Raw genomic sequence first — 23,702 nt, forward strand, 5'->3', positions numbered from 1 at the left:
TAATAGACTAAACGATATAGCACTGTGCGCGACGTGTTTTGAACGTTGTGAAACAGCAGCGCCTGTCCAAAAGCATAGTGAAAAAAGCTTACAGCACCTGGTATTCCCAGGCGGTCTCCCATCCAAGTACTAACCGGGCCCGACCCTGCTTAGCTTCCGAGATCGGGCGTATTCAGAGTGGTATGGCCGTAAGCGAAGGAAAGGCAGCACAAGGGGGTATTTGCACATTAATCGAGTCTATCGTTTGACCACGTGATCAGGGGAGAGCGTGAACGCAGTCCCCCACTAGCAGAAATTATGCAGTCGAGATTCCCACATTTGAGGAATTCGCAGGGGTCAACACAGCCGGAGTGCAATGGCCGAGCCTCGCCCTGGGTGAACCGCCTTCGTGATCACGGTATCTCCCCTGCCAGGTAAGTATGAGTTGGAATCCGCAAGGGATGGGCCGGACCGCTAGGTGGTACGTTGCACAGTTACGGTTTCTGAGTATTCGGCTAGCAGCCCGTCAAGTCACAATGTCTAGCCGGTTCAAAAGTCTGATTTGCGCTCTTGCGGCTAGCCGCATAAACGATGGCAACCTTTTCATTCATGTACTTCTTTTTTTTCATGTGTTTATTATTTTGGCGTTTTCCCACCGCATTTCAAGGACGACTTTCTGTTTCCGCACAATGCAACAGTGTACATCGCCCTCAACCGCAAACAGAGCGCATTTCAGTCGCGGTGATGTCACGTCGAACACCAAGCCAGAGCCCTGCCGAAATGCGACACCTAAATGGACAAGTGACCGTGTGCAAGATGCGACGTGAGTTCCAAACGGTTCGTCGGGTGTGCTTGAAAATGGCCTCAAATTAAAGCTGACAGTCTGCACTTGAACTTGGTTGTCGTTGTGTCCTTTCAAACTGAAATCGCTAGAGCGCAGAACCAAAAGAAGAAAAACACGTGCCACTGTCCAATGAAGTGCGGCGCTCACTGTAACTCGGCAATCCTGCTTCATGATAGGCTACAGACGTGTAAGGAAAATGTGCGGTACTCTTGGTGTGAAGTGAATTTGCATTGCACTGATTTAACCTGTGTTGTGTCTAAAATAGCGCCGTACGTAATGAATTTGGATGCTAGCCTTGTTCCTTTGCAATGCGCTGCCCAAGTGTCTGGGTAAGACATGAGAAGCATAAACGGGTAATAGACTAAACGATATAGCACTGTGCGCGACGTGTTTTGAACGTTGTGAAACAGCAGCGCCTGTCCAAAAGCATAGTGAAAAAAGCTTACAGCACCTGGTATTCCCAGGCGGTCTCCCATCCAAGTACTAACCGGGCCCGACCCTGCTTAGCTTCCGAGATCAGACGAGATCGGGCGTATTCAGAGTGGTATGGCCGTAAGCGAAGGAAAGGCAGCACAAGGGGGTATTTGCACATTAATCGAGTCTATCGTTTGACCACGTGATCAGGGGAGAGCGCGAACGCAGTCCCCCACTAGCAGAAATTATGCAGTCGAGATTCCCACATTTGAGGAATTCGCAGGGGTCAACACAGCCGGAGTGCAATGGCCGAGCCTCGCCCTGGGTGAACCGCCTTCGTGATCACGGTATCTCCCCTGCCAGGTAAGTATGAGTTGGAATCCGCAAGGGATGGGCCGGACCGCTAGGTGGTACGTTGCACAGTTACGGTTTCTGAGTATTCGGCTAGCCCGTCAAGTCACAATGTCTAGCCGGTTCAAAAGTCTGATTTGCGCTCTTGCGGCTAGCCGCATAAACGATGGCAACCTTTTCATTCATGTACTTCTTTTTTTTCATGTGTTTATTATTTTGACGTTTTCCCACCGCATTTCAAGGACGACTTTCTGTTTCCCCACAATGCAACAGTGTACATTGCCCTCAACCGCAAACAGAGCGCATTTCTGTCGCGGTGATGTCACGTCGAACACCAAGCCAGAGCCCTGCCGAAATGCGACACCTAAATGGACAAGTGACCGTGTGCAAGATGCGACGTGAGTTCCAAACGGTTCGTCGGGTGTGCTTGAAAATGGCCTCAAATTAAAGCTGACAGTCTGCACTTGAACTTGGTTGTCGTTGTGTCCTTTCAAACTGAAATCGCTAGAGCGCAGAACCAAAAGAAGAAAAACACGTGCCACTGTCCAATGAAGTGCGGCGCTCACTGTAACTCGGCAATCCTGCTTCATGATAGGCTACAGATGTGTAAGGAAAATGTGCGGTACTCTTGGTGTGAAGTGAATTTGCATTGCACTGATTTAGCCTGTGTTGTGTCTAAAATAGCGCCGTACGTAATGAATTTGGATGCTAGCCTTGTTCCTTTGCAATGCGCTGCCCAAGTGTCTGGGTAAGACATGAGAAGCATAAACGGGTAATAGACTAAACGATATAGCACTGTGCGCGACGTGTTTTGAACGTTGTGAAACAGCAGCGCCTGTCCAAAAGCATAGTGAAAAAAGCTTACAGCACCTGGTATTCCCAGGCGGTCTCCCATCCAAGTACTAACCGGGCCCGACCCTGCTTAGCTTCCGAGATCAGACGAGATCGGGCGTATTCAGAGTGGTATGGCCGTAAGCGAAGGAAAGGCAGCACAAGGGGGTATTTGCACATTAATCGAGTCTATCGTTTGACCACGTGATCAGGGGAGAGCGCGAACGCAGTCCCCCACTAGCAGAAACTATGCAGTCGAGATTCCCACATTTGAGGAATTCGCAGGGGTCAACACAGCCGGAGTGCAATGGCCGAGCCTCGCCCTGGGTGAACCGCCTTCGTGATCACGGTATCTCCCCTATCAGGTAAGTATGAGTTGGAATCCGCAAGGGATGGGCCGGACCGCTAGGTGGTACGTTGCACAGTTACGGTTTCTGAGTATTCGGCTAGCAGCCCGTCAAGTCACAATGTCTAGCCGGTTCAAAAGTCTGATTTGCGCTCTTGCGGCTAGCCGCATAAACGATGGCAACCTTTTCATTCATGTACTTCTTTTTTTTTCATGTGTTTATTATTTTGGCGTTTTCCCACCGCATTTCAAGGACGACTTTCTGTTTCCCCACAATGCAACAGTGTACATTGCCCTCAACCGCAAACAGAGCGCATTTCTGTCGCGGTGATGTCACGTCGAACACCAAGCCAGAGCCCTGCCGAAATGCGACACCTAAATGGACAAGTGACCATGTGCAAGATGCGACGTGAGTTCCAAACGGTTCGTCGGGTGTGCTTGAAAATGGCCTCAAATTAAAGCTGACAGTCTGCACTTGAACTTGGTTGTCGTTGTGTCCTTTCAAACTGAAATCGCTAGAGCGCAGAACCAAAAGAAGAAAAACACGTGCCACTGTCCAATGAAGTGCGGCGCTCACTGTAACTCGGCAATCCTGCTTCATGATAGGCTACAGACGTGTAAGGAAAATGTGCGGTACTCTTGGTGTGAAGTGAATTTGCATTGCACTGATTTAGCCTGTGTTGTGTCTAAAATAGCGCCGTACGTAATGAATTTGGATGCTAGCCTTGTTCCTTTGCAATGCGCTGCCCAAGTGTCTGGGTAAGACATGAGAAGCATAAACGGGTAATAGACTAAACGATATAGCACTGTGCGCGACGTGTTTTGAACGTTGTGAAACAGCAGCGCCTGTCCAAAAGCATAGTGAAAAAAGCTTACAGCACCTGGTATTCCCAGGCGGTCTCCCATCCAAGTACTAACCGGGCCCGACCCTGCTTAGCTTCCGAGATCAGACGAGATCGGGCGTATTCAGAGTGGTATGGCCGTAAGCGAAGGAAAGGCAGCACAAGGGGGTATTTGCACATTAATCGAGTCTATCGTTTGACCACGTGATCAGGGGAGAGCGCGAACGCAGTCCCCCACTAGCAGAAATTATGCAGTCGAGATTCCCACATTTGAGGAATTCGCAGGGGTCAACACAGCCGGAGTGCAATGGCCGAGCCTCGCCCTGGGTGAACCGCCTTCGTGATCACGGTATCTCCCCTGCCAGGTAAGTATGAGTTGGAATCCGCAAGGGATGGGCCGGACCGCTAGGTGGTACGTTGCACAGTTACGGTTTCTGAGTATTCGGCTAGCAGCCCGTCAAGTCACAATGTCTAGCCGGTTCAAAAGTCTGATTTGCGCTCTTGCGGCTAGCCGCATAAACGATGGCAACCTTTTCATTCATGTACTTCTTTTTTTTCATGTGTTTATTATTTTGGCGTTTTCCCACCGCATTTCAAGGACGACTTTCTGTTTCCCCACAATGCAACAGTGTACATTGCCCTCAACCGCAAACAGAGCGCATTTCTGTCGCGGTGATGTCACGTCGAACACCAAGCCAGAGCCCTGCCGAAATGCGACACCTAAATGGACAAGTGACCGTGTGCAAGATGCGACGTGAGTTCCAAACGGTTCGTCGGGTGTGCTTGAAAATGGCCTCAAATTAAAGCTGACAGTCTGAACTTGAACTTGGTTGTCGTTGTGTCCTTTCAAACTGAAATCGCTAGAGCGCAGAACCAAAAGAAGAAAAACACGTGCCACTGTCCAATGAAGTGCGGCGCTCACTGTAACTCGGCAATCCTGCTTCATGATAGGCTACAGACGTGTAAGGAAAATGTGCGGTACTCTTGGTGTGAAGTGAATTTGCATTGCACTGATTTAGCCTGTGTTGTGTCTAAAATAGCGCCGTACGTAATGAATTTGGATGCTAGCCTTGTTCCTTTGCAATGCGCTGCCCAAGTGTCTGGGTAAGACATGAGAAGCATAAACGGGTAATAGACTAAACGATATAGCACTGTGCGCGACGTGTTTTGAACGTTGTGAAACAGCAGCGCCTGTCCAAAAGCATAGTGAAAAAAGCTTACAGCACCTGGTATTCCCAGGCGGTCTCCCATCCAAGTACTAACCGGGCCCGACCCTGCTTAGCTTCCGATGATCGGGCGTATTCAGAGTGGTATGGCCGTAAGCGAAGGAAAGGCAGCACAAGGGGGTATTTGCACATTAATCGAGTCTATCGTTTGACCACGTGATCAGGGGAGAGCGCGAACGCAGTCCCCCACTAGCAGAAATTATGCAGTCGAGATTCCCACATTTGAGGAATTCGCAGGGGTCAACACAGCCGGAGTGCAATGGCCGAGCCTCGCCCTGGGTGAACCGCCTTCGTGATCACGGTATCTCCCCTGCCAGGTAAGTATGAGTTGGAATCCGCAAGGGATGGGCCGGACCGCTAGGTGGTACGTTGCACAGTTACGGTTTCTGAGTATTCGGCTAGCAGCCCGTCAAGTCACAATGTCTAGCCGGTTCAAAAGTCTGATTTGCGCTCTTGCGGCTAGCCGCATAAACGATGGCAACCTTTTCATTCATGTACTTCTTTTTTTTCATGTGTTTATTATTTTGGCGTTTTCCCACCGCATTTCAAGGACGACTTTCTGTTTCCACACAATGCAACAGTGTACATCGCCCTCAACCGCAAACAGAGCGCATTTCAGTCGCGGTGATGTCACGTCGAACACCAAGCCAGAGCCCTGCCGAAATGCGACACCTAAATGGACAAGTGACCGTGTGCAAGATGCGACGTGAGTTCCAAACGGTTCGTCGGGTGTGCTTGAAAATGGCCTCAAATTAAAGCTGACAGTCTGCACTTGAACTTGGTTGTCGTTGTGTCCTTTCAAACTGAAATCGCTAGAGCGCAGAACCAAAAGAAGAAAAACACGTGCCACTGTCCAATGAAGTGCGGCGCTCACTGTAACTCGGCAATCCTGCTTCATGATAGGCTACAGACGTGTAAGGAAAATGTGCGGTACTCTTGGTGTGAAGTGAATTTGCATTGCACTGATTTAACCTGTGTTGTGTCTAAAATAGCGCCGTACGTAATGAATTTGGATGCTAGCCTTGTTCCTTTGCAATGCGCTGCCCAAGTGTCTGGGTAAGACATGAGAAGCATAAACGGGTAATAGACTAAACGATATAGCACTGTGCGCGACGTGTTTTGAACGTTGTGAAACAGCAGCGCCTGTCCAAAAGCATAGTGAAAAAAGCTTACAGCACCTGGTATTCCCAGGCGGTCTCCCATCCAAGTACTAACCGGGCCCGACCCTGCTTAGCTTCCGAGATCGGGCGTATTCAGAGTGGTATGGCCGTAAGCGAAGGAAAGGCAGCACAAGGGGGTATTTGCACATTAATCGAGTCTATCGTTTGACCACGTGATCAGGGGAGAGCGCGAACGCAGTCCCCCACTAGCAGAAATTATGCAGTCGAGATTCCCACATTTGAGGAATTCGCAGGGGTCAACACAGCCGGAGTGCAATGGCCGAGCCTCGCCCTGGGTGAACCGCCTTCGTGATCACGGTATCTCCCCTGCCAGGTAAGTATGAGTTGGAATCCGCAAGGGATGGGCCGGACCGCTAGGTGGTACGTTGCACAGTTACGGTTTCTGAGTATTCGGCTAGCAGCCCGTCAAGTCACAATGTCTAGCCGGTTCAAAAGTCTGATTTGCGCTCTTGCGGCTAGCCGCATAAACGATGGCAACCTTTTCATTCATGTACTTCTTTTTTTTCATGTGTTTATTATTTTGGCGTTTTCCCACCGCATTTCAAGGACGACTTTCTGTTTCCGCACAATGCAACAGTGTACATCGCCCTCAACCGCAAACAGAGCGCATTTCAGTCGCGGTGATGTCACGTCGAACACCAAGCCAGAGCCCTGCCGAAATGCGACACCTAAATGGACAAGTGACCGTGTGCAAGATGCGACGTGAGTTCCAAACGGTTCGTCGGGTGTGCTTGAAAATGGCCTCAAATTAAAGCTGACAGTCTGCACTTGAACTTGGTTGTCGTTGTGTCCTTTCAAACTGAAATCGCTAGAGCGCAGAACCAAAAGAAGAAAAACACGTGCCACTGTCCAATGAAGTGCGGCGCTCACTGTAACTCGGCAATCCTGCTTCATGATAGGCTACAGACGTGTAAGGAAAATGTGCGGTACTCTTGGTGTGAAGTGAATTTGCATTGCACTGATTTAACCTGTGTTGTGTCTAAAATAGCGCCGTACGTAATGAATTTGGATGCTAGCCTTGTTCCTTTGCAATGCGCTGCCCAAGTGTCTGGGTAAGACATGAGAAGCATAAACGGGTAATAGACTAAACGATATAGCACTGTGCGCGACGTGTTTTGAACGTTGTGAAACAGCAGCGCCTGTCCAAAAGCATAGTGAAAAAAGCTTACAGCACCTGGTATTCCCAGGCGGTCTCCCATCCAAGTACTAACCGGGCCCGACCCTGCTTAGCTTCCGAGATCAGACGAGATCGGGCGTATTCAGAGTGGTATGGCCGTAAGCGAAGGAAAGGCAGCACAAGGGGGTATTTGCACATTAATCGAGTCTATCGTTTGACCACGTGATCAGGGGAGAGCGCGAACGCAGTCCCCCACTAGCAGAAATTATGCAGTCGAGATTCCCACATTTGAGGAATTCGCAGGGGTCAACACAGCCGGAGTGCAATGGCCGAGCCTCGCCCTGGGTGAACCGCCTTCGTGATCACGGTATCTCCCCTGCCAGGTAAGTATGAGTTGGAATCCGCAAGGGATGGGCCGGACCGCTAGGTGGTACGTTGCACAGTTACGGTTTCTGAGTATTCGGCTAGCAGCCCGTCAAGTCACAATGTCTAGCCGGTTCAAAAGTCTGATTTGCGCTCTTGCGGCTAGCCGCATAAACGATGGCAACCTTTTCATTCATGTACTTCTTTTTTTTTCATGTGTTTATTATTTTGGCGTTTTCCCACCGCATTTCAAGGACGACTTTCTGTTTCCCCACAATGCAACAGTGTACATTGCCCTCAACCGCAAACAGAGCGCATTTCTGTCGCGGTGATGTCACGTCGAACACCAAGCCAGAGCCCTGCCGAAATGCGACACCTAAATGGACAAGTGACCATGTGCAAGATGCGACGTGAGTTCCAAACGGTTCGTCGGGTGTGCTTGAAAATGGCCTCAAATTAAAGCTGACAGTCTGCACTTGAACTTGGTTGTCGTTGTGTCCTTTCAAACTGAAATCGCTAGAGCGCAGAACCAAAAGAAGAAAAACACGTGCCACTGTCCAATGAAGTGCGGCGCTCACTGTAACTCGGCAATCCTGCTTCATGATAGGCTACAGACGTGTAAGGAAAATGTGCGGTACTCTTGGTGTGAAGTGAATTTGCATTGCACTGATTTAGCCTGTGTTGTGTCTAAAATAGCGCCGTACGTAATGAATTTGGATGCTAGCCTTGTTCCTTTGCAATGCGCTGCCCAAGTGTCTGGGTAAGACATGAGAAGCATAAACGGGTAATAGACTAAACGATATAGCACTGTGCGCGACGTGTTTTGAACGTTGTGAAACAGCAGCACCTGGTATTCCCAGGCGGTCTCCCATCCAAGTACTAACCGGGCCCGACCCTGCTTAGCTTCCGAGATCGGGCGTATTCAGAGTGGTATGGCCGTAAGCGAAGGAAAGGCAGCACAAGGGGGTATTTGCACATTAATCGAGTCTATCGTTTGACCACGTGATCAGGGGAGAGCGCGAACGCAGTCCCCCACTAGCAGAAATTATGCAGTCGAGATTCCCACATTTGAGGAATTCGCAGGGGTCAACACAGCCGGAGTGCAATGGCCGAGCCTCGCCCTGGGTGAACCGCCTTCGTGATCACGGTATCTCCCCTGCCAGGTAAGTATGAGTTGGAATCCGCAAGGGATGGGCCGGACCGCTAGGTGGTACGTTGCACAGTTACGGTTTCTGAGTATTCGGCTAGCAGCCCGTCAAGTCACAATGTCTAGCCGGTTCAAAAGTCTGATTTGCGCTCTTGCGGCTAGCCGCATAAACGATGGCAACCTTTTCATTCATGTACTTCTTTTTTTTCATGTGTTTATTATTTTGGCGTTTTCCCACCGCATTTCAAGGACGACTTTCTGTTTCCGCACAATGCAACAGTGTACATCGCCCTCAACCGCAAACAGAGCGCATTTCAGTCGCGGTGATGTCACGTCGAACACCAAGCCAGAGCCCTGCCGAAATGCGACACCTAAATGGACAAGTGACCGTGTGCAAGATGCGACGTGAGTTCCAAACGGTTCGTCGGGTGTGCTTGAAAATGGCCTCAAATTAAAGCTGACAGTCTGCACTTGAACTTGGTTGTCGTTGTGTCCTTTCAAACTGAAATCGCTAGAGCGCAGAACCAAAAGAAGAAAAACACGTGCCACTGTCCAATGAAGTGCGGCGCTCACTGTAACTCGGCAATCCTGCTTCATGATAGGCTACAGACGTGTAAGGAAAATGTGCGGTACTCTTGGTGTGAAGTGAATTTGCATTGCACTGATTTAACCTGTGTTGTGTCTAAAATAGCGCCGTACGTAATGAATTTGGATGCTAGCCTTGTTCCTTTGCAATGCGCTGCCCAAGTGTCTGGGTAAGACATGAGAAGCATAAACGGGTAATAGACTAAACGATATAGCACTGTGCGCGACGTGTTTTGAACGTTGTGAAACAGCAGCGCCTGTCCAAAAGCATAGTGAAAAAAGCTTACAGCACCTGGTATTCCCAGGCGGTCTCCCATCCAAGTACTAACCGGGCCCGACCCTGCTTAGCTTCCGAGATCGGGCGTATTCAGAGTGGTATGGCCGTAAGCGAAGGAAAGGCAGCACAAGGGGGTATTTGCACATTAATCGAGTCTATCGTTTGACCACGTGATCAGGGGAGAGCGCGAACGCAGTCCCCCACTAGCAGAAATTATGCAGTCGAGATTCCCACATTTGAGGAATTCGCAGGGGTCAACACAGCCGGAGTGCAATGGCCGAGCCTCGCCCTGGGTGAACCGCCTTCGTGATCACGGTATCTCCCCTGCCAGGTAAGTATGAGTTGGAATCCGCAAGGGATGGGCCGGACCGCTAGGTGGTACGTTGCACAGTTACGGTTTCTGAGTATTCGGCTAGCAGCCCGTCAAGTCACAATGTCTAGCCGGTTCAAAAGTCTGATTCGCGCTCTTGCGGCTAGCCGCATAAACGATGGCAACCTTTTCATTCATGTACTTCTTTTTTTTCATGTGTTTATTATTTTGGCGTTTTCCCACCGCATTTCAAGGACGACTTTCTGTTTCCGCACAATGCAACAGTGTACATCGCCCTCAACCACAAACAGAGCGCATTTCAGTCGCGGTGATGTCACGTCGAACACCAAGCCAGAGCCCTGCCGAAATGCGACACCTAAATGGACAAGTGACCGTGTGCAAGATGCGACGTGAGTTCCAAACGGTTCGTCGGGTGTGCTTGAAAATGGCCTCAAATTAAAGCTGACAGTCTGCACTTGAACTTGGTTGTCGTTGTGTCCTTTCAAACTGAAATCGCTAGAGCGCAGAACCAAAAGAAGAAAAACACGTGCCACTGTCCAATGAAGTGCGGCGCTCACTGTAACTCGGCAATCCTGCTTCATGATAGGCTACAGACGTGTAAGGAAAATGTGCGGTACTCTTGGTGTGAAGTGAATTTGCATTGCACTGATTTAACCTGTGTTGTGTCTAAAATAGCGCCGTACGTAATGAATTTGGATGCTAGCCTTGTTCCTTTGCAATGCGCTGCCCAAGTGTCTGGGTAAGACATGAGAAGCATAAACGGGTAATAGACTAAACGATATAGCACTGTGCGCGACGTGTTTTGAACGTTGTGAAACAGCAGCGCCTGTCCAAAAGCATAGTGAAAAAAGCTTACAGCACCTGGTATTCCCAGGCGGTCTCCCATCCAAGTACTAACCGGGCCCGACCCTGCTTAGCTTCCGAGATCAGGCGTATTCAGAGTGGTATGGCCGTAAGCGAAGGAAAGGCAGCACAAGGGGGTATTTGCACATTAATCGAGTCTATCGTTTGACCACGTGATCAGGGGAGAGCGCGAACGCAGTCCCCCACTAGCAGAAATTATGCAGTCGAGATTCCCACATTTGAGGAATTCGCAGGGGTCAACACAGCCGGAGTGCAATGGCCGAGCCTCGCCCTGGGTGAACCGCCTTCGTGATCACGGTATCTCCCCTGCCAGGTAAGTATGAGTTGGAATCCGCAAGGGATGGGCCGGACCGCTAGGTGGTACGTTGCACAGTTACGGTTTCTGAGTATTCGGCTAGCAGCCCGTCAAGTCACAATGTCTAGCCGGTTCAAAAGTCTGATTTGCGCTCTTGCGGCTAGCCGCATAAACGATGGCAACCTTTTCATTCATGTACTTCTTTTTTTTTCATGTGTTTATTATTTTGGCGTTTTCCCACCGCATTTCAAGGACGACTTTCTGTTTCCCCACAATGCAACAGTGTACATTGCCCTCAACCGCAAACAGAGCGCATTTCTGTCGCGGTGATGTCACGTCGAACACCAAGCCAGAGCCCTGCCGAAATGCGACACCTAAATGGACAAGTGACCATGTGCAAGATGCGACGTGAGTTCCAAACGGTTCGTCGGGTGTGCTTGAAAATGGCCTCAAATTAAAGCTGACAGTCTGCACTTGAAGTTGGTTGTCGTTGTGTCCTTTCAAACTGAAATCGCTAGAGCGCAGAACCAAAAGAAGAAAAACACGTGCCACTGTCCAATGAAGTGCGGCGCTCACTGTAACTCGGCAATCCTGCTTCATGATAGGCTACAGACGTGTAAGGAAAATGTGCGGTACTCTTGGTGTGAAGTGAATTTGCATTGCACTGATTTAGCCTGTGTTGTGTCTAAAATAGCGCCGTACGTAATGAATTTGGATGCTAGCCTTGTTCCTTTGCAATGCGCTGCCCAAGTGTCTGGGTAAGACATGAGAAGCATAAACGGGTAATAGACTAAACGATATAGCACTGTGCGCGACGTGTTTTGAACGTTGTGAAACAGCAGCGCCTGTCCAAAAGCATAGTGAAAAAAGCTTACAGCACCTGGTATTCCCAGGCGGTCTCCCATCCAAGTACTAACCGGGCCCGACCCTGCTTAGCTTCCGAGATCGGGCGTATTCAGAGTGGTATGGCCGTAAGCGAAGGAAAGGCAGCACAAGGGGGTATTTGCACATTAATCGAGTCTATCGTTTGACCACGTGATCAGGGGAGAGCGCGAACGCAGTCCCCCACTAGCAGAAATTATGCAGTCGAGATTCCCACATTTGAGGAATTCGCAGGGGTCAACACAGCCGGAGTGCAATGGCCGAGCCTCGCCCTGGGTGAACCGCCTTCGTGATCACGGTATCTCCCCTGCCAGGTAAGTATGAGTTGGAATCCGCAAGGGATGGGCCGGACCGCTAGGTGGTACGTTGCACAGTTACGGTTTCTGAGTATTCGGCTAGCAGCCCGTCAAGTCACAATGTCTAGCCGGTTCAAAAGTCTGATTTGCGCTCTTGCGGCTAGCCGCATAAACGATGGCAACCTTTTCATTCATGTACTTCTTTTTTTTCATGTGTTTATTATTTTGGCGTTTTCCCACCGCATTTCAAGGACGACTTTCTGTTTCCGCACAATGCAACAGTGTACATCGCCCTCAACCGCAAACAGAGCGCATTTCAGTCGCGGTGATGTCACGTCGAACACCAAGCCAGAGCCCTGCCGAAATGCGACACCTAAATGGACAAGTGACCGTGTGCAAGATGCGACGTGAGTTCCAAACGGTTCGTCGGGTGTGCTTGAAAATGGCCTCAAATTAAAGCTGACAGTCTGCACTTGAACTTGGTTGTCGTTGTGTCCTTTCAAACTGAAATCGCTAGAGCGCAGAACCAAAAGAAGAAAAACACGTGCCACTGTCCAATGAAGTGCGGCGCTCACTGTAACTCGGCAATCCTGCTTCATGATAGGCTACAGACGTGTAAGGAAAATGTGCGGTACTCTTGGTGTGAAGTGAATTTGCATTGCACTGATTTAGCCTGTGTTGTGTCTAAAATAGCGCCGTACGTAATGAATTTGGATGCTAGCCTTGTTCCTTTGCAATGCGCTGCCCAAGTGTCTGGGTAAGACATGAGAAGCATAAACGGGTAATAGACTAAACGATATAGCACTGTGCGCGACGTGTTTTGAACGTTGTGAAACAGCAGCGCCTGTCCAAAAGCATAGTGAAAAAAGCTTACAGCACCTGGTATTCCCAGGCGGTCTCCCATCCAAGTACTAACCGGGCCCGACCCTGCTTAGCTTCCGAGATCGGGCGTATTCAGAGTGGTATGGCCGTAAGCAAAGGAAAGGCAGCACAAGGGGGTATTTGCACATTAATCGAGTCTATCGTTTGACCACGTGATCAGGGGAGAGCGCGAACGCAGTCCCCCACTAGCAGAAATTATGCAGTCGAGATTCCCACATTTGAGGAATTCGCAGGGGTCAACACAGCCGGAGTGCAATGGCCGAGCCTCGCCCTGGGTGAACCGCCTTCGTGATCACGGTATCTCCCCTGCCAGGTAAGTATGAGTTGGAATCCGCAAGGGATGGGCCGGACCGCTAGGTGGTACGTTGCACAGTTACGGTTTCTGAGTATTCGGCTAGCAGCCCGTCAAGTCACAATGTCTAGCCGGTTCAAAAGTCTGATTTGCGCTCTTGCGGCTAGCCGCATAAACGATGGCAACCTTTTCATTCATGTACTTCTTTTTTTTCATGTGTTTATTATTTTGGCGTTTTCCCACCGCATTTCAAGGACGACTTTCTGTTTCCGCACAATGCAACAGTGTACATCGCCCTCAACCGCAAACAGAGCGCATTTCAGTCGCGGTGATGTCACGTCGAACACCAAGCCAGAGCCCTGCCGAAATGCGACACCTAAATGGACAAGTGACCGTGTGCAAGATGCGACGTGAGTTCCAAACGGTTCGTCGGGTGTGCTTGAAAATGGCCTCAAATTAAAGCTGACAGTCTGCACTTGAACTTGGTTGTCGTTGTGTCCTTTCAAACTGAAATCGCTAGAGCGCAGAACCAAAAGAAGAAAAACACGTGCCACTGTCCAATGAAGTGCGGCGCTCACTGTAACTCGGCAATCCTGCTTCATGATAGGCTACAGACGTGTAAGGAAAATGTGCGGTACTCTTGGTGTGAAGTGAATTTGCATTGCACTGATTTAGCCTGTGTTGTGTCTAAAATAGCGCCGTACGTAATGAATTTGGATGCTAGCCTTGTTCCTTTGCAATGCGCTGCCCAAGTGTCTGGGTAAGACATGAGAAGCATAAACGGGTAATAGACTAAACGATATAGCACTGTGCGCGACGTGTTTTGAACGTTGTGAAACAGCAGCGCCTGTCCAAAAGCATAGTGAAAAAAGCTTACAGCACCTGGTATTCCCAGGCGGTCTCCCATCCAAGTACTAACCGGGCCCGACCCTGCTTAGCTTCCGAGATCAGACGAGATCGGGCGTATTCAGAGTGGTATGGCCGTAAGCGAAGGAAAGGCAGCACAAGGGGGTATTTGCACATTAATCGAGTCTATCGTTTGACCACGTGATCAGGGGAGAGCGCGAACGCAGTCCCCCACTAGCAGAAATTATGCAGTCGAGATTCCCACATTTGAGGAATTCGCAATGGCCGAGCCTCGCCCTGGGTGAACCGCCTTCGTGATCACGGTATCTCCCCTGCCAGGTAAGTATGAGTTGGAATCCGCAAGGGATGGGCCGGACCGCTAGGTGGTACGTTGCACAGTTACGGTTTCTGAGTATTCGGCTAGCAGCCCGTCAAGTCACAATGTCTAGCCGGTTCAAAAGTCTGATTTGCGCTCTTGCGGCTAGCCGCATAAACGATGGCAACCTTTTCATTCATGTACTTCTTTTTTTTCATGTGTTTATTATTTTGGCGTTTTCCCACCGCATTTCAAGGACGACTTTCTTTTTCCCCACAATGCAACAGTGTACATTGCCCTCAACCGCAAACAGAGCGCATTTCTGTCGCGGTGATGTCACGTCGAACACCAAGCCAGAGCCCTGCCGAAATGCGACACCTAAATGGACAAGTGACCGTGTGCAAGATGCGACGTGAGTTCCAAACGGTTCGTCGGGTGTGCTTGAAAATGGCCTCAAATTAAAGCTGACAGTCTGAACTTGAACTTGGTTGTCGTTGTGTCCTTTCAAACTGAAATCGCTAGAGCGCAGAACCAAAAGAAGAAAAACACGTGCCACTGTCCAATGAAGTGCGGCGCTCACTGTAACTCGGCAATCCTGCTTCATGATAGGCTACAGACGTGTAAGGAAAATGTGCGGTACTCTTGGTGTGAAGTGAATTTGCATTGCACTGATTTAGCCTGTGTTGTGTCTAAAATAGCGCCGTACGTAATGAATTTGGATGCTAGCCTTGTTCCTTTGCAATGCGCTGCCCAAGTGTCTGGGTAAGACATGAGAAGCATAAACGGGTAATAGACTAAACGATATAGCACTGTGCGCGACGTGTTTTGAACGTTGTGAAACAGCAGCGCCTGTCCAAAAGCATAGTGAAAAAAGCTTACAGCACCTGGTATTCCCAGGCGGTCTCCCATCCAAGTACTAACCGGGCCCGACCCTGCTTAGCTTCCGAGATCGGGCGTATTCAGAGTGGTATGGCCGTAAGCGAAGGAAAGGCAGCACAAGGGGGTATTTGCACATTAATCGAGTCTATCGTTTGACCACGTGATCAGGGGAGAGCGCGAACGCAGTCCCCCACTAGCAGAAATTATGCAGTCGAGATTCCCACATTTGAGGAATTCGCAGGGGTCAACACAGCCGGAGTGCAATGGCCGAGCCTCGCCCTGGGTGAACCGCCTTCGTGATCACGGTATCTCCCCTGCCAGGTAAGTATGAGTTGGAATCCGCAAGGGATGGGCCGGACCGCTAGGTGGTACGTTGCACAGTTACGGTTTCTGAGTATTCGGCTAGCAGCCCGTCAAGTCACAATGTCTAGCCGGTTCAAAAGTCTGATTTGCGCTCTTGCGGCTAGCCGCATAAACGATGGCAACCTTTTCATTCATGTACTTCTTTTTTTTCATGTGTTTATTATTTTGGCGTTTTCCCACCGCATTTCAAGGACGACTTTCTGTTTCCGCACAATGCAACAGTGTACATCGCCCTCAACCGCAAACAGAGCGCATTTCAGTCGCGGTGATGTCACGTCGAACACCAAGCCAGAGCCCTGCCGAAATGCGACACCTAAATGGACAAGTGACCGTGTGCAAGATGCGACGTGAGTTCCAAACGGTTCGTCGGGTGTGCTTGAAAATGGCCTCAAATTAAAGCTGACAGTCTGCACTTGAACTTGGTTGTCGTTGTGTCCTTTCAAACTGAAATCGCTAGAGCGCAGAACCAAAAGAAGAAAAACACGTGCCACTGTCCAATGAAGTGCGGCGCTCACTGTAACTCGGCAATCCTGCTTCATGATAGGCTACAGACGTGTAAGGAAAATGTGCGGTACTCTTGGTGTGAAGTGAATTTGCATTGCACTGATTTAACCTGTGTTGTGTCTAAAATAGCGCCGTACGTAATGAATTTGGATGCTAGCCTTGTTCCTTTGCAATGCGCTGCCCAAGTGTCTGGGTAAGACATGAGAAGCATAAACGGGTAATAGACTAAACGATATAGCACTGTGCGCGACGTGTTTTGAACGTTGTGAAACAGCAGCGCCTGTCCAAAAGCATAGTGAAAAAAGCTTACAGCACCTGGTATTCCCAGGCGGTCTCCCATCCAAGTACTAACCGGGCCCGACCCTGCTTAGCTTCCGAGATCGGGCGTATTCAGAGTGGTATGGCCGTAAGCGAAGGAAAAGCAGCACAAGGGGGTATTTGCACATTAATCGAGTCTATCGTTTGACCACGTGATCAGGGGAGAGCGCGAACGCAGTCCCCCACTAGCAGAAACTATGCAGTCGAGATTCCCACATTTGAGGAATTCGCAGGGGTCAACACAGCCGGAGTGCAATGGCCGAGCCTCGCCCTGGGTGAACCGCCTTCGTGATCACGGTATCTCCCCTGTCAGGTAAGTATGAGTTGGAATCCGCAAGGGATGGGCCGGACCGCTAGGTGGTACGTTGCACAGTTACGGTTTCTGAGTATTCGGCTAGCAGCCCGTCAAGTCACAATGTCTAGCCGGTTCAAAAGTCTGATTTGCGCTCTTGCGGCTAGCCGCATAAACGATGGCAACCTTTTCATTCATGTACTTCTTTTTTTTCATGTGTTTATTATTTTGGCGTTTTCCCACCGCATTTCAAGGACGACTTTCTGTTTCCCCACAATGCAACAGTGTACATTGCCCTCAACCGCAAACAGAGCGCATTTCTGTCGCGGTGATGTCACGTCGAACACCAAGCCAGAGCCCTGCCGAAATGCGACACCTAAATGGACAAGTGACCGTGTGCAAGATGCGACGTGAGTTCCAAACGGTTCGTCGGGTGTGCTTGAAAATGGCCTCAAATTAAAGCTGACAGTCTGCACTTGAACTTGGTTGTCGTTGTGTCCTTTCAAACTGAAATCGCTAGAGCGCAGAACCAAAAGAAGAAAAACACGTGCCACTGTCCAATGAAGTGCGGCGCTCACTGTAACTCGGCAATCCTGCTTCATGATAGGCTACAGACGTGTAAGGAAAATGTGCGGTACTCTTGGTGTGAAGTGAATTTGCATTGCACTGATTTAGCCTGTGTTGTGTCTAAAATAGCGCCGTACGTAATGAATTTGGATGCTAGCCTTGTTCCTTTGCAATGCGCTGCCCAAGTGTCTGGGTAAGACATGAGAAGCATAAACGGGTAATAGACTAAACGATATAGCACTGTGCGCGACGTGTTTTGAACGTTGTGAAACAGCAGCGCCTGTCCAAAAGCATAGTGAAAAAAGCTTACAGCACCTGGTATTCCCAGGCGGTCTCCCATCCAAGTACTAACCGGGCCCGACCCTGCTTAGCTTCCGAGATCAGACGAGATCGGGCGTATTCAGAGTGGTATGGCCGTAAGCGAAGGAAAGGCAGCACAAGGGGGTATTTGCACATTAATCGAGTCTATCGTTTGACCACGTGATCAGGGGAGAGCGCGAACGCAGTCCCCCACTAGCAGAAACTATGCAGTCGAGATTCCCACATTTGAGGAATTCGCAGGGGTCAACACAGCCGGAGTGCAATGGCCGAGCCTCGTCCTGGGTGAACCGCCTTCGTGATCACGGTATCTCCCCTGTCAGGTAAGTATGAGTTGGAATCCGCAAGGGATGGGCCGGACCGCTAGGTGGTACGTTGCACAGTTACGGTTTCTGAGTATTCGGCTAGCAGCCCGTCAAGTCACAATGTCTAGCCGGTTCAAAAGTCTGATTTGCGCTCTTGCGGCTAGCCGCATAAACGATGGCAACCTTTTCATTCATGTACTTCTTTTTTTTCATGTGTTTATTATTTTGGCGTTTTCCCACCGCATTTCAAGGACGACTTTCTGTTTCCCCACAATGCAACAGTGTACATTGCCCTCAACCGCAAACAGAGCGCATTTCTGTCGCGGTGATGTCACGTCGAACACCAAGCCAGAGCCCTGCCGAAATGCGACACCTAAATGGACAAGTGACCGTGTGCAAGATGCGACGTGAGTTCCAAACGGTTCGTCGGGTGTGCTTGAAAATGGCCTCAAATTAAAGCTGACAGTCTGCACTTGAACTTGGTTGTCGTTGTGTCCTTTCAAACTGAAATCGCTAGAGCGCAGAACCAAAAGAAGAAAAACACGTGCCACTGTCCAATGAAGTGCGGCGCTCACTGTAACTCGGCAATCCTGCTTCATGATAGGCTACAGACGTGTAAGGAAAATGTGCGGTACTCTTGGTGTGAAGTGAATTTGCATTGCACTGATTTAGCCTGTGTTGTGTCTAAAATAGCGCCGTACGTAATGAATTTGGATGCTAGCCTTGTTCCTTTGCAATGCGCTGCCCAAGTGTCTGGGTAAGACATGAGAAGCATAAACGGGTAATAGACTAAACGATATAGCACTGTGCGCGACGTGTTTTGAACGTTGTGAAACAGCAGCGCCTGTCCAAAAGCATAGTGAAAAAAGCTTACAGCACCTGGTATTCCCAGGCGGTCTCCCATCCAAGTACTAACCGGGCCCGACCCTGCTTAGCTTCCGAGATCGGGCGTATTCAGAATGGTATGGCCGTAAGCGAAGGAAAGGCAGCACAAGGGGGTATTTGCACATTAATCGAGTCTATCGTTTGACCACGTGATCAGGGGAGAGCGCGAACGCAGTCCCCCACTAGCAGAAATTATGCAGTCGAGATTCCCACATTTGAGGAATTCGCAGGGGTCAACACAGCCGGAGTGCAATGGCCGAGCCTCGCCCTGGGTGAACCGCCTTCGTGATCACGGTATCTCCCCTGCCAGGTAAGTATGAGTTGGAATCCGCAAGGGATGGGCCGGACCGCTAGGTGGTACGTTGCACAGTTACGGTTTCTGAGTATTCGGCTAGCAGCCCGTCAAGTCACAATGTCTAGCCGGTTCAAAAGTCTGATTTGCGCTCTTGCGGCTAGCCGCATAAACGATGGCAACCTTTTCATTCATGTACTTCTTTTTTTTTCATGTGTTTATTATTTTGGCGTTTTCCCACCGCATTTCAAGGACGACTTTCTGTTTCCCCACAATGCAACAGTGTACATCGCCCTCAACCGCAAACAGAGCGCATTTCAGTCGCGGTGATGTCACGTCGAACACCAAGCCAGAGCCCTGCCGAAATGCGACACCTAAATGGACAAGTGACCGTGTGCAAGATGCGACGTGAGTTCCAAACGGTTCGTCGGGTGTGCTTGAAAATGGCCTCAAATTAAAGCTGACAGTCTGCACTTGAACTTGGTTGTCGTTGTGTCCTTTCAAACTGAAATCGCTAGAGCGCAGAACCAAAAGAAGAAAAACACGTGCCACTGTCCAATGAAGTGCGGCGCTCACTGTAACTCGGCAATCCTGCTTCATGATAGGCTACAGACGTGTAAGGAAAATGTGCGGTACTCTTGGTGTGAAGTGAATTTGCATTGCACTGATTTAGCCTGTGTTGTGTCTAAAATAGCGCCGTACGTAATGAATTTGGATGCTAGCCTTGTTCCTTTGCAATGCGCTGCCCAAGTGTCTGGGTAAGACATGAGAAGCATAAACGGGTAATAGACTAAACGATATAGCACTGTGCGCGACGTGTTTTGAACGTTGTGAAACAGCAGCGCCTGTCCAAAAGCATAGTGAAAAAAGCTTACAGCACCTGGTATTCCCAGGCGGTCTCCCATCCAAGTACTAACCGGGCCCGACCCTGCTTAGCTTCCGAGATCGGGCGTATTCAGAGTGGTATGGCCGTAAGCGAAGGAAAGGCAGCACAAGGGGGTATTTGCACATTAATCGAGTCTATCGTTTGACCACGTGATCAGGGGAGAGCGCGAACGCAGTCCCCCACTAGCAGAAATTATGCAGTCGAGATTCCCACATTTGAGGAATTCGCAGGGGTCAACACAGCCGGAGTGCAATGGCCGAGCCTCGCCCTGGGTGAACCGTTATTTCTTTTATTGAGTTTCACTTACTTTCATTTACATTCATACTTACATTTACTTACATTTACTTACATAACACATATTTACATTGCAAACGTCAGACAGTAACAAACAGAGTTACATTTAAACATGACCGCAGACAATACCAAAATACATTAAGACATTACTGAGTTTCACTTACTTTCACTTTTACATTTCATTTACATTCATACTTACATTTACTTACATTTACTTACATAACACATATTTACATTGCAAACGTCAGACAGTAACAAACAGAGTTACATTTAAACATGACCGCAGACAATACCACAATACATTAAGACAGTAGACAGTACACAGTAAACATTACATACATTACCCAAGGGAAGGCTTCGGGAGTGTAGGTGTCCGGCTGTAGGTGTATTGTCCAGGGTGTCCGTGTCATATGTATAATTCTGTGCTGTTGTGAATTTTCCATTTTGTGTTTGTGGTGCTCTTTCCGGCTTTGTGACAGTCCAGGTGATAGTAGTCCTTGATGTGGTTGGTGATCTGCCGGGTGATGATGATGTTGTGAAGTTCCTGTTTTTGAAAAAACATGATGTTGCGTGCGTCCCATAAAGTGTGCTTGGTGATGTTGATCACCCTCCAGGCAATCTCCTCCTCAGCAGATGTGATCCCGTTGCGGGGGCCGAGGAGGATATCCCGGAGGGTCAGTGACTGTGTGTCAGTGTATGTGTCCAGGAAAGTGAAAATGGATTGCCAGATAGATTTGGCCTTTCTGCAGTGCCACAGGAGGTGATCTCCGGTTTCCTTTTCGTTACAGCGAGGGTACGGGCATGTCTCCGCCAGGGCCAAGCTCCTCCTGAACATGAACACCCTGGTGGGGAGAGCTTTCAGCACAGCTAGCCACGCCAGGTCTTTCTGTGTGTTCAGAAGGCATGGGTGATTTATGTTTTTCCAAACTGTAGTGGCTGTGCTGTGGGTCGTGTTGTCGGGTCTGTGTAAATGTTCCTGTGCATTTGTGGTGTTTTTGATTTCCTGAAATGTCCAGTGAGTGAGCTGTGCAGTGTGCAGACGTGCTGTGTAGATGTACCGGCGGAGTGACCTGTAGGGCTGGGGGGGGTCCCAGGAGTAGGGGTGCCTGTGATCCAGGATGCAGAGCCCCAGGGGTCTTAAGCTGGTGGTGAAGTAAAAACGGGTCATGTATCCGGTTTTGTTACTGCGGTTTTTTATGGAGTTGATGTGGTAGGCGAGGCTCTGCATCCTGATCAGTTCTGCGACGTTTGGCACGCCTCTACCCCCGTTCCTAGGGTCCTTCCACATGATCAGCCTCTTTACCCTCTCCTGCCTATTCCCCCAGACAAAACCAAAGACAATTTTGTTAATTTGTTTCTCAATATGCTTGTCTGGGGGAAAGATCTTTCCGACATAGGCGAGGATCGGGTAAAGGATCGTCTGTACTATGAGGATTCTCCCCGTCATTGACAGTGCCCTGGAACTCCAACTGCAGGTCTTAGCTCGAGCCCGGCCGAGGGCCCCGGCCCAGCTCCGGCCCCCGGAGTTGGTCCTGTCGAACGTGACGCCAAGGATGTTCACGGATGTACGAATGGGAAATGTGTCCGACAGGACCTGGTCGACCGCCCAGGCCCTGGACACAAACACCTCGCTCTTGGTCTTGTTAATTATTGCGGAGGTGGCTGTGCAGAAGTGGTCCAGAGTCCTAATGATGTGCTGTACAGACGTTTGTTCAGTGCAGAAAAGTGTGATGTCGTCCATGTATGCAAGTGCCTTGAGTTGTTCTGTGCACCCTGGGAGTGTGTAGCCGGTGATGTCTGTGTTTGTCCTGATTTTGTGTAAGAGTGGTTCCAGGCAGTGTATGTACAGTAGTGCAGAAAGTGGGCAACCCTGTCTAACCCCTGAGTGTATGGGAAAGTGTTCTGTAGTGTGTCCATTAACCAATATTTTTGCTGTGTTGTTTTGATAGATGATGTGTATCCATTTTCTAAGACCAAGAGGGAGGTTCATTGCCTCCAGGACCTTAAACATGTAGCTATGGCCCACTCTGTCGAAGGCCTTCTCCTGATCTAGATTAAACATGCAAAAAGGTTTCGACCGTTCGACAGAGTGGGCCATGATGTCCCGAATGAGCACCAGGTTATCGGCGGTCGACCTCTCCGGGACCCCGCAAGCCTGGTCCGGACCCACGACCTGAGGGGTAGTCTCCTGGAGCCTGTACATGAGGGCCTTCGCCAAGAGCTTGTAGTCGGCCCCCAAGAGGTTAATAGGCCTCCAGTTTGTCAGGCTACGCTCATCACCCTTGCCCTTGTAAATAAGGGTGATGACGCTCTCTGTCATCGAGGGGGCCAACCGGCCCTCACTGTACACCGCGGAGAGCACCGATGTTAAATCTACCTTGAGGTGTTCCCAAAAGGTTTGGTAGTACTCGGCCGGGAGCCCGTCGGGACCCGGAGTTTTGCCGGTGTTCAGGCCTTTCACCACGTGGGTGAGCTCCTCCACGGACAGACTCTCCTCCTCCTCCTCCTCTCCTTCTCCTGCCCGGGGTGCTATGGCTGGGATGTCCTGTAGGTATGTGTCCACCATGTGCTCATCCATGTGCTTTGTGCTATACAGATCAGTGTAGAATGCCCTGATGTGGTTGTGTATATTCTGTTCACCCGTGATGATTTGTCCTGTGTTGTCCAGTAATGTCTGTATGTGATTCTTTTTGTTCTTGATCTTCCTAAAAAAGTAACGGGTGCATTTTTCATTTTGTTCTAGGTGTTGAATTCTGCTTTGATGTCTAATTTTTTCCTGTTCCTGTCTATAGAGTGCTGAGAGGTTGTGTTTGGCCTGTGTGATTTCTTGTGCGACCTGGAATCCCTGTGCCTGTAGTGCTGCTAGTCGTTGGAGTGTGCTGTGCAATTTTTTTGTTTGTTCCCTCCTTTTCTGTGCCTGCCTGCGTCCTGCCGTGATGAAGTAACCCTTAGTGCGTGTCTTGACCATTTCCCACCATTCTACGGGTGACGTGAAGAGTTCCTTGAGTGATGCCCATTCTTGTAGTCTATTGATGTATGCCTGTTTTATTGCTTTGTCCTCTAGTAGTGATGTGTTTAGTTTCCAGATTCCTCTCCCCCTGTGTGTTTGTGCTGGTGTTGTAATCTGGATGGTGAGTGCTTTGTGATCTGAAAAGAAGACTGTTTGTGCTGTGATGTTCTGTGATTGTATCTGATGGCTCAGAAGGAGGAGGTCTATCCGGGAAAAGGATTTGCCACAGGAACTCACCCACGTGTAGCGTGGCACCAGGTCCCGACCGGCGTCAGTGAGGGA

General features: G+C 49.7%; 23 non-coding genes and 13 pseudogenes across 23 annotated transcripts; all 36 read right to left on the reverse strand.

Annotated features, from left to right (window-relative positions):
• Positions 1–85: 85 nt before the first annotated feature.
• Positions 86–194, reverse strand: LOC133117372 (5S ribosomal RNA; annotated as a pseudogene).
• Positions 195–257: 63 nt separating this feature from the next.
• Positions 258–421, reverse strand: LOC133117173 (U1 spliceosomal RNA). The gene has a single exon (XR_009705974.1). It is a non-coding gene; the product is annotated as a U1 spliceosomal RNA (small nuclear RNA).
• An 841-nt stretch (positions 422–1,262) lies between these two features.
• LOC133117326 (5S ribosomal RNA) lies at positions 1,263–1,381 on the reverse strand. The gene has a single exon (XR_009706088.1). It is a non-coding gene; the product is annotated as a 5S ribosomal RNA (ribosomal RNA).
• A 63-nt stretch (positions 1,382–1,444) lies between these two features.
• LOC133117636 (U1 spliceosomal RNA) lies at positions 1,445–1,608 on the reverse strand. The gene has a single exon (XR_009706180.1). It is a non-coding gene; the product is annotated as a U1 spliceosomal RNA (small nuclear RNA).
• An 838-nt stretch (positions 1,609–2,446) lies between these two features.
• Positions 2,447–2,565, reverse strand: LOC133117337 (5S ribosomal RNA). The gene has a single exon (XR_009706089.1). It is a non-coding gene; the product is annotated as a 5S ribosomal RNA (ribosomal RNA).
• Positions 2,566–2,628: 63 nt separating this feature from the next.
• Positions 2,629–2,792, reverse strand: LOC133117208 (U1 spliceosomal RNA). Its single transcript, XR_009706008.1, has one exon. It is a non-coding gene; the product is annotated as a U1 spliceosomal RNA (small nuclear RNA).
• An 842-nt stretch (positions 2,793–3,634) lies between these two features.
• LOC133117348 (5S ribosomal RNA) lies at positions 3,635–3,753 on the reverse strand. The gene has a single exon (XR_009706090.1). It is a non-coding gene; the product is annotated as a 5S ribosomal RNA (ribosomal RNA).
• A 63-nt stretch (positions 3,754–3,816) lies between these two features.
• LOC133117637 (U1 spliceosomal RNA) lies at positions 3,817–3,980 on the reverse strand. The gene has a single exon (XR_009706181.1). It is a non-coding gene; the product is annotated as a U1 spliceosomal RNA (small nuclear RNA).
• An 841-nt stretch (positions 3,981–4,821) lies between these two features.
• On the reverse strand, positions 4,822–4,931 carry LOC133117428 (5S ribosomal RNA; annotated as a pseudogene).
• Positions 4,932–4,994: 63 nt separating this feature from the next.
• On the reverse strand, positions 4,995–5,158 carry LOC133117639 (U1 spliceosomal RNA). Its single transcript, XR_009706183.1, has one exon. It is a non-coding gene; the product is annotated as a U1 spliceosomal RNA (small nuclear RNA).
• An 841-nt stretch (positions 5,159–5,999) lies between these two features.
• LOC133117374 (5S ribosomal RNA) lies at positions 6,000–6,108 on the reverse strand (annotated as a pseudogene).
• Positions 6,109–6,171: 63 nt separating this feature from the next.
• On the reverse strand, positions 6,172–6,335 carry LOC133117640 (U1 spliceosomal RNA). The gene has a single exon (XR_009706184.1). It is a non-coding gene; the product is annotated as a U1 spliceosomal RNA (small nuclear RNA).
• Positions 6,336–7,176: 841 nt separating this feature from the next.
• On the reverse strand, positions 7,177–7,295 carry LOC133117360 (5S ribosomal RNA). The gene has a single exon (XR_009706091.1). It is a non-coding gene; the product is annotated as a 5S ribosomal RNA (ribosomal RNA).
• A 63-nt stretch (positions 7,296–7,358) lies between these two features.
• LOC133117641 (U1 spliceosomal RNA) lies at positions 7,359–7,522 on the reverse strand. The gene has a single exon (XR_009706185.1). It is a non-coding gene; the product is annotated as a U1 spliceosomal RNA (small nuclear RNA).
• An 807-nt stretch (positions 7,523–8,329) lies between these two features.
• On the reverse strand, positions 8,330–8,438 carry LOC133117555 (5S ribosomal RNA; annotated as a pseudogene).
• A 63-nt stretch (positions 8,439–8,501) lies between these two features.
• Positions 8,502–8,665, reverse strand: LOC133117642 (U1 spliceosomal RNA). The gene has a single exon (XR_009706186.1). It is a non-coding gene; the product is annotated as a U1 spliceosomal RNA (small nuclear RNA).
• Positions 8,666–9,506: 841 nt separating this feature from the next.
• Positions 9,507–9,615, reverse strand: LOC133117375 (5S ribosomal RNA; annotated as a pseudogene).
• Positions 9,616–9,678: 63 nt separating this feature from the next.
• On the reverse strand, positions 9,679–9,842 carry LOC133117643 (U1 spliceosomal RNA). The gene has a single exon (XR_009706187.1). It is a non-coding gene; the product is annotated as a U1 spliceosomal RNA (small nuclear RNA).
• An 841-nt stretch (positions 9,843–10,683) lies between these two features.
• LOC133117466 (5S ribosomal RNA) lies at positions 10,684–10,792 on the reverse strand (annotated as a pseudogene).
• A 63-nt stretch (positions 10,793–10,855) lies between these two features.
• LOC133117644 (U1 spliceosomal RNA) lies at positions 10,856–11,019 on the reverse strand. The gene has a single exon (XR_009706188.1). It is a non-coding gene; the product is annotated as a U1 spliceosomal RNA (small nuclear RNA).
• Positions 11,020–11,861: 842 nt separating this feature from the next.
• On the reverse strand, positions 11,862–11,970 carry LOC133117376 (5S ribosomal RNA; annotated as a pseudogene).
• Positions 11,971–12,033: 63 nt separating this feature from the next.
• LOC133117645 (U1 spliceosomal RNA) lies at positions 12,034–12,197 on the reverse strand. The gene has a single exon (XR_009706189.1). It is a non-coding gene; the product is annotated as a U1 spliceosomal RNA (small nuclear RNA).
• An 841-nt stretch (positions 12,198–13,038) lies between these two features.
• Positions 13,039–13,147, reverse strand: LOC133117377 (5S ribosomal RNA; annotated as a pseudogene).
• Positions 13,148–13,210: 63 nt separating this feature from the next.
• Positions 13,211–13,374, reverse strand: LOC133117646 (U1 spliceosomal RNA). The gene has a single exon (XR_009706190.1). It is a non-coding gene; the product is annotated as a U1 spliceosomal RNA (small nuclear RNA).
• Positions 13,375–14,215: 841 nt separating this feature from the next.
• LOC133117371 (5S ribosomal RNA) lies at positions 14,216–14,334 on the reverse strand. Its single transcript, XR_009706092.1, has one exon. It is a non-coding gene; the product is annotated as a 5S ribosomal RNA (ribosomal RNA).
• A 63-nt stretch (positions 14,335–14,397) lies between these two features.
• LOC133117217 (U1 spliceosomal RNA) lies at positions 14,398–14,538 on the reverse strand (annotated as a pseudogene).
• An 841-nt stretch (positions 14,539–15,379) lies between these two features.
• LOC133117378 (5S ribosomal RNA) lies at positions 15,380–15,488 on the reverse strand (annotated as a pseudogene).
• Positions 15,489–15,551: 63 nt separating this feature from the next.
• Positions 15,552–15,715, reverse strand: LOC133117647 (U1 spliceosomal RNA). The gene has a single exon (XR_009706191.1). It is a non-coding gene; the product is annotated as a U1 spliceosomal RNA (small nuclear RNA).
• An 841-nt stretch (positions 15,716–16,556) lies between these two features.
• Positions 16,557–16,665, reverse strand: LOC133117379 (5S ribosomal RNA; annotated as a pseudogene).
• A 63-nt stretch (positions 16,666–16,728) lies between these two features.
• LOC133117201 (U1 spliceosomal RNA) lies at positions 16,729–16,892 on the reverse strand. Its single transcript, XR_009706002.1, has one exon. It is a non-coding gene; the product is annotated as a U1 spliceosomal RNA (small nuclear RNA).
• An 841-nt stretch (positions 16,893–17,733) lies between these two features.
• On the reverse strand, positions 17,734–17,852 carry LOC133117383 (5S ribosomal RNA). Its single transcript, XR_009706093.1, has one exon. It is a non-coding gene; the product is annotated as a 5S ribosomal RNA (ribosomal RNA).
• Positions 17,853–17,915: 63 nt separating this feature from the next.
• On the reverse strand, positions 17,916–18,079 carry LOC133117211 (U1 spliceosomal RNA). The gene has a single exon (XR_009706011.1). It is a non-coding gene; the product is annotated as a U1 spliceosomal RNA (small nuclear RNA).
• An 841-nt stretch (positions 18,080–18,920) lies between these two features.
• Positions 18,921–19,029, reverse strand: LOC133117427 (5S ribosomal RNA; annotated as a pseudogene).
• A 63-nt stretch (positions 19,030–19,092) lies between these two features.
• LOC133117648 (U1 spliceosomal RNA) lies at positions 19,093–19,256 on the reverse strand. The gene has a single exon (XR_009706192.1). It is a non-coding gene; the product is annotated as a U1 spliceosomal RNA (small nuclear RNA).
• An 842-nt stretch (positions 19,257–20,098) lies between these two features.
• On the reverse strand, positions 20,099–20,207 carry LOC133117380 (5S ribosomal RNA; annotated as a pseudogene).
• Positions 20,208–20,270: 63 nt separating this feature from the next.
• Positions 20,271–20,437, reverse strand: LOC133117233 (U1 spliceosomal RNA). The gene has a single exon (XR_009706025.1). It is a non-coding gene; the product is annotated as a U1 spliceosomal RNA (small nuclear RNA).
• Positions 20,438–23,702: the final 3,265 nt, after the last annotated feature.

The sequence above is a fragment of the Conger conger genome, chromosome 17, assembly GCF_963514075.1.
Source record: "Conger conger chromosome 17, fConCon1.1, whole genome shotgun sequence".
Taxonomy (NCBI): domain Eukaryota; kingdom Metazoa; phylum Chordata; class Actinopteri; order Anguilliformes; family Congridae; genus Conger; species Conger conger.